Here is a 6565-nt window from a genome sequence, read left to right as displayed (position 1 = left end):
TTTGCTCAGTAACACACTCACTACTGGAGAAACCAAACCCTGAAAATTCAAGAAGAACCTGGGCATTAATAATATTGCTGATAAGTTATTTATACACTTCCTACATGAGTATTGCAGATATATGTTAAAGACAAAGATCCAAGTCAGAATGGGTCAGCTTCATTCATTCATTCATTCATTCATTCACCTTTTGAGACTGAGTCTCACCCTGTCTCCCAGGCTGGAGTGCAGTGGTGCAATCTTGGCTCACTGCAACCTCCACCTCCCGGGTTCAAGCAATTCTCCTGCCTCTGTCTCCCAAGTAGCCAGGATTACAGGTGCCCACCACCACGCCTGGCTAATTTTTTGTATTTTTATTAGAGACGGGGTTTCACCTTATTGGCCAGGCTGGTCTCAAACTCCTGACCTCAGGTGATCCACCTGTCTCGGCCTCCCAAAGTGCTGGGATTACAGACATGAGCCACCACTCCCAGCCCTTGGGTCAGCTTTATACTTGGTCATTTTATTTCCAATTCTTCTCTCTCAAAATGTAAGTCACTTGTTGCCATGCATTGTGATCATATGGAACTGGTGACACGTGTTCTTATTTCTCTTTCAATTACAAAATGAGCTCTATGTTCTTATCCATCAAATATCACCAACACCTGCTACTTTATTTTCAACTCTGGTTCCTATTTCAAGGTGACCACTCAAGATTGCAAATCACAGGAAGACAAATGTTTTAATCAAAAAAATTTTACCCCCTGAGGTAATGTAATTTGGTTTTTATTTGTTGTATTTTCAGATCCATAAAGCCTACAAATATTAACAAAATACAGTTCATGATGAGTTAATTTTTATTGAATAGTAAAATAATACATGTCAAGAGTGTCTCTGGCTTCAGGTATAACTTTCATCAGGGCTGAAGTGTTATAACCAGTGATCAAGGAGAAATGTCAGTGTATAATCTGACCTCCTACACTGGAATTATGCATCAATGCTTTAAATGTCTGAAAAGAATTAAAGTCACAGAGGGAAATAAATGAAATGGAAGAAAATAGAAAAGTTACAAATTAGTTTAAGAAGGAATTAAACCTGGTTTTAAAATAGAGACATACAAATAAGAAAAATACTGAAGAACAATTAGCATAGGTAGAGCAGCACTGAAAGTATGATAGGAAAGAAATGTATTTAGAAATATTAGTTTCTGAGTTAAGTTTATAGATGTAGAGACCTGACAAAGAGTTGCTTCTACAATAAACAAACAAAAAAGCTGGAGAAAATGCAAATGAATGAATGGCTTGTTCTGAGCCCTTTGGAGAACTGAGGTCACAGAGGAGACAACAAACCCAACATCAAGGCATGCAGGAGCCTGCAGGTCACACAGGCCCCAGGCTTTTATGTGTACCTGGAAGACCATGGAAACTAGTAAAAGTAAAGCAGGACTTTTGAACTAGCTCCTGGTGGCTGTGTGTGGGTGGGTGGGTGAAGGGGAATGAGAAATCCTGGAGTCTACAGACATAGGGTTTACACCTTTGTATATAATTTTTCTAGGAACCCTACAAGGCCTGTCAGGAAGGGTGGGGTACAATCCTGAGAATGCTTCCCCCATGGTGCTGATGGGGAGGGACTACTATCCCACCCACTGCTACAACTCTGGAGACATAGCTTTCCCATCTCTCCTATAGAACACAAGGCCCCGGGAAAGAGCATCCAAACCTGAGCCAGAGGGAACTGTGAAAAAACTCACTGCAGCTGATGGTGGAGAAACAAGGTCAACACCCACATCTCTGCCCAGATACATCTCCCATAAAGAAACTAAAGCGTTACTTTACAGGGCACCGTTGCAGACCCACTCCCACTTCAACTAGAAGCTAGGAACATGGACCAGGAGCCTCTCTACCACTGAGGGAGGGACGGGAATGTGCTCTTGTCCTGGCATTGCATCTACAGGAGGGGCAGGAAACTGTGAAGGTCAGTAACCCCACACCCCAGTTCACAGTGCTGAGTGTGAGGCTTCCTCAGAACATCAGATATCTCCTCATTCCCTCACCCCTGCTACCAGGCTAAGAAGCACGGAATAAAAACAGTGGAACATGCTATAGCTGGGCCAAGTGCAAGAGACCATCTCTGGTAAGCAGCATAAAGGGAAGGCACTGCAAACCTGGGCGATATTAGCAAAGTATCATGAGAAAGATTTGAATCCCCTGGTTCTCAGAAGGATATTGCTGCCGTAACAAACTAATCCCAGCCTACCTCTCAACTACGTTACCACAAACCCCTACCCTAAGGCGTACCTAAGGGAAAACTGCTCATCAATAACCTAAAAACTACCCTCTATCAATGTCAGTGGGCTGATGAAAAAAATAAAAATAAAAAACCTATTTACCCCCAATGCACTATCCTGTAGAACAATACTACTGCTTTCAACAAAAATTACAAGCCACGACATCCCATTTTATGTTTATGCGAGATCTTTGTTTGTGTCAAAACCAAATTAAGGTAGGAGTGGGGAGTTCAGGAGGCGTCACCCCTCCCGCCCGCCATAGCCGCGCGGAGTCCTGGAAGGCCGAGGGGATGCTCCCGGGGAAGGCGATCACGGCAGGCGGCCTGGCCAGCGGCATCTACACCTATATTCCGTTTCCCACCGAGCACGTGAGGACCGACGAGCGCTCGCCCCCTCCGGGTACCGGGCATGGGGGCCTGTGGGGTACAGTCACAGCCACGGCATCCTGGGCCTGGACCGCGGCCTCAACTCCCTGCTCTGCGGCTCCATCCTCGAGGCAGCGTCAGGTTCCGGACATTCGAGTTCCTCAGCACCCAGATGCGGGATGCCCAGGGACAGCTGAACAGCAGGCGCGGGCTGCTGTGCGGCCTGAGCGCCGGCGTGGCCGAGGCCGTGGTGGTCGTCCATCCCATGCAGACCATCAAAGTGAAGGTCATCCACCAGACCTCCCCAAACCCAAGAACAGAGAATTCTTTGGGGTTAGGGAGATTGTGCGGGAACAAGAGCTGAGGGGACTTACCAGGGCCTCACGGCCGCCGCGCTTAAGCAGGGCTGGAACCAGGCCATTGCTTCTTCGTCCTGAACTCCCTGCAGCAACTGGTACCGAAGGGACAAACCCATGAACCCGCTGATCACTGGGGTCTTCTGAGCCATTGCGGGCGCAGCCAGCGTCTTTGGAAATGCCCCTGTGGACGGGATAGAGACCCGGATGCGCGGCGTGGACGTGCACAAACACCGGAACAGTGGACTGCAGCTGCAGATCCCGAGGAAGGAGGGGCTCAACGCCTTCACAAGGGCACTGGCCCCCGCCAGTCACTGACCGGGTCTGCCTGGATGTGGCCATAGCATTTATCATCTACAATGAGGTGGTGAAGCTGCTCAACAAAGTGTGGAAAACGGACTAAGCCCAGAGGGGCTGCGAGGGGACGCTCCAGGCACCTCCAGAGTGGCCGCCACCCTTGTCTCCCAGGATTCCAAGGCAGAAGTGCCAAAAGGCCCCTTCCCACCTCCCTTGAGCTCTGCGGCCTGCTCTGTGCATTGCAGCTTCGAGTCCCTGTGTCCCCTAGTGCCATGTCTTCCCTGTGGTCTGTGTGTGAAACCACCACTGTGTACACTTGTCTGGCCCAGCCATGGCTGGCTGTCCATCTGGCCTGTGAATCTGTGCCCAGTTGTCCATGTGCTTACTGTGAGCCTGGGCCTGTGTTTCATGTTCTGTGTCATGTGACACTGTGCGCCGCCTGCCGGGGGTACTCGTGTGGCCTGGGTCCTTGGCTCTGTAGGTCTGACCCGGTCCCAGTCCGGTGCCTTCCACCCTGCCCTGGCCTATCACGGCTGCCTCCGGGCCTCGGCCTGTTTTCACTGCATTCAAGGGGCTGCACCCCCACCTTCACCCACCAATGGCCTTAATTGGCCCTCTGGACCTCCGTTGGCCCAGGACAGGGTGGCACCCACGACTCTCAGGACCACCCTGCCAAGGCAGAATAAACCGAATCCCGTTGAAAAAAATTGGAAAATTATGAAGCACAGAAGAAAATAAGTTTTGAGGAAAAGGGGTCAGAAGAAATTAGACATCACATAAACTTTGCATATTGGAAATATATTTTAAATGTTAAGGTAAAAACAAATGGAGAAAATAGAATATCAAAATAATTTTGAGACCGGGCATGGTGGCTCACGCCTGTAATCCTAGCACTTTGGGAGGTCCAGGCAGGTGGATGACTTGAGGTCAGGAGTTTGATACCAGCCTGGCCAACATCGTGAAACCCCATCTCTACTAAAAATACAAAAATTAGCTGGATGTGATGGCAGGCCCCTGTAATCCCAGCTACTCAGGAGGCTGAGGTATGAGAATCGCTTGAACCTGGGAGGCAGAGGTTGCAGTGAGCCAAGATTGTACCACTGCACTCCAGCCTGAGCAACAGTGTGAGACTCTGTCTCACAAAACAATAATTTTGGAAGAGCAGGAAACTAAACCGAGCAAGCACATTTTGAAAAGAGTCAAATAGAAATAAATAATTTAAACAAATTTCATATACAAGATGTGAGTTAAATATAAAATTAGGCTGAGTTGATGAGAGAATTAGTGAACTGGATTAGTGAACTGGAATTTTCAGCAGAATGAATATAACAAAGAGAAACAAAATAATAGCAATATGAATGTAATTATCTGTATATAAATAATAGAATGACAAGGAATAAAGCACAATTATTTCACTTGAATTCATACAAATAATAAATCACACTAATAAATTAATTATTTACCAACTTCTAAAATTAAAAGCCAGGCATGAACATGGATACATAGCTAGCATATTTTAAATAAATAATGGTAAACTAAACTACCTTCATAACTGGCTGAGCGCGGTGGCTCACGCCTGTGATCCCAGCACTTTGGAAGGCCGAGGCGGATGGATCACCAGAAGTTTGATACCAGCCTGGCCAACACTAAAAATACAAAAATTAGCCGGGCGTGGTAGTGCATGCCTGTAATCCTAGCTACTCGGGAGGCTAAGGCAAGAGAATCACTTGAACCTGGGAGGCAGAGATTGCCGTGAGCCAAGATAGCGCCACTGCACTCCAGCCTGGGTGACAGAGGTAGAGTCCGTCTTAAAAAAAAAAAAAGAGAAATTTTTATTTACGAATGGGAGCATCTTAAGTGTACACTTCAAGAAGATAGAAAAGTTGTCTTATTAAAGTTTAGGGAATCAAAATTAAAGATAAGGAACTTGTGGACACAGGGGACTATGATGCTGGACATGGAACTAAAGAAATCACCAAGTCCTTGGCAGCATAGGTTTCAAAAGCATTTAGATGAAATAAAAGTATAATCAAATTATGTATCAAATTATCTATTTCTTGAATAACTTGATGTCAAAAATCTATTTTTCAGGTAATTATTTTCATAATTTATTTAAAATCTGTGATATTTATATTGCACATTATGCAAAATTTTGATTATTTTTTATCAGACCTAATTAGTATAAAAGGGCTAACAGTATAATAGAAATTACCCACAAGCCTCTGGAAGCCCACGATGACTGAGTCACAAGCCCATAACAGGCTGAGGAGGATGAGATGATGAGGTCCATCCATTGCGTGACCACAAAGCAGCTCACCAGCAGCAGGATGGTCTGGGTGGCCCTTTTCTCTGGGGAGGCTCTTGGAGAGAGGCTGGTGCTGTGAAGGTATTGGAATCATCTCTGATGCCTGGACAAGAGAATCACCATGTATGCACTTCAGAGCAACATGATTGCTACAAAGAAGACATTCGTAAGCAGTGGCAGCATGAAAGACAGGCTCCGGATGATGTAGCTTATGGAAGAAAGTGAGCAGTATTTACTAATACTTAGCACATCGGTCTTGGTCCCACTAGGAGAAGCCACAGTGGAGGAGAGCAGGTTACTACTGAGAGACAAACTGAGAACCCATAGGAAGAAGAAGGAGTGAAAGATGTAACCTGTGAATTTCTGCTTAATCCTTGCAGACCAGGACTTGCTGGGGCTGATGGTGACGGCCTGGAGCACGCTTAGGAGGCAGGTGGTGCAGAAGGAGAGGTCCCTCATCACCCTGTTCATGTAGAAAAGCATCTTACACTTAAAGTCATTTTGAAAATTCAGTGACTCAAAAATGTCTTCAGACGCAAGAACACAATGGTGAGCAGCATCATGATATGGACAAAGGCCAAGTGACTGGTAGTCTGGTAAGTAGGCTTAAGCCTGTGATCCACAAGAACTGTGAAGATGCAGAAGAAAAGGAGGAAGGCATTGGCTGAGACTCCAATACCAGCTTGGGAAAAGAAGACACTTTTAATGATAATATAGGTAGCAAGTGTGTTCATCTTAATGGAAAATAGGAAGCATTTTGTATATCTGAAACAAAAACAAATAAAACTCCCATCATCAATGTTATTTATTCCGTAGTAAAATTTTCACCAGCATTATTTTATTACCAATCATTTATCTTGGTTAATCTTGAGTATCTCATATAATTTCTTAAAAATATGGCCTGGAAATTATTTCATACACCCAATTATTAATACAATGCATCAAGCACCCACATATGAACAATTAGAGGTATAGT

The 6565-nt window shown here is 45.5% G+C and overlaps 2 pseudogenes; one reads left to right on the top strand and one right to left on the bottom strand.

Moving 5' to 3' along the window:
• Nucleotides 1–1476: 1476 nt before the first annotated feature.
• On the top strand, nt 1477–3924 carry LOC129394247 (tricarboxylate transport protein, mitochondrial-like; annotated as a pseudogene).
• Nucleotides 3873–6149, bottom strand: LOC134729376 (vomeronasal type-1 receptor 45-like; annotated as a pseudogene).
• Between the last annotated feature and the right edge of the window lie 416 nt (nt 6150–6565).

The sequence above is a fragment of the Pan paniscus genome, chromosome 18, assembly GCF_029289425.2.
Source record: "Pan paniscus chromosome 18, NHGRI_mPanPan1-v2.0_pri, whole genome shotgun sequence".
Lineage (NCBI taxonomy): Eukaryota > Metazoa > Chordata > Mammalia > Primates > Hominidae > Pan > Pan paniscus.
Note: the sequence above shows the minus strand (reverse complement) of the source record. Positions and strands in the feature narration are given on the sequence as shown.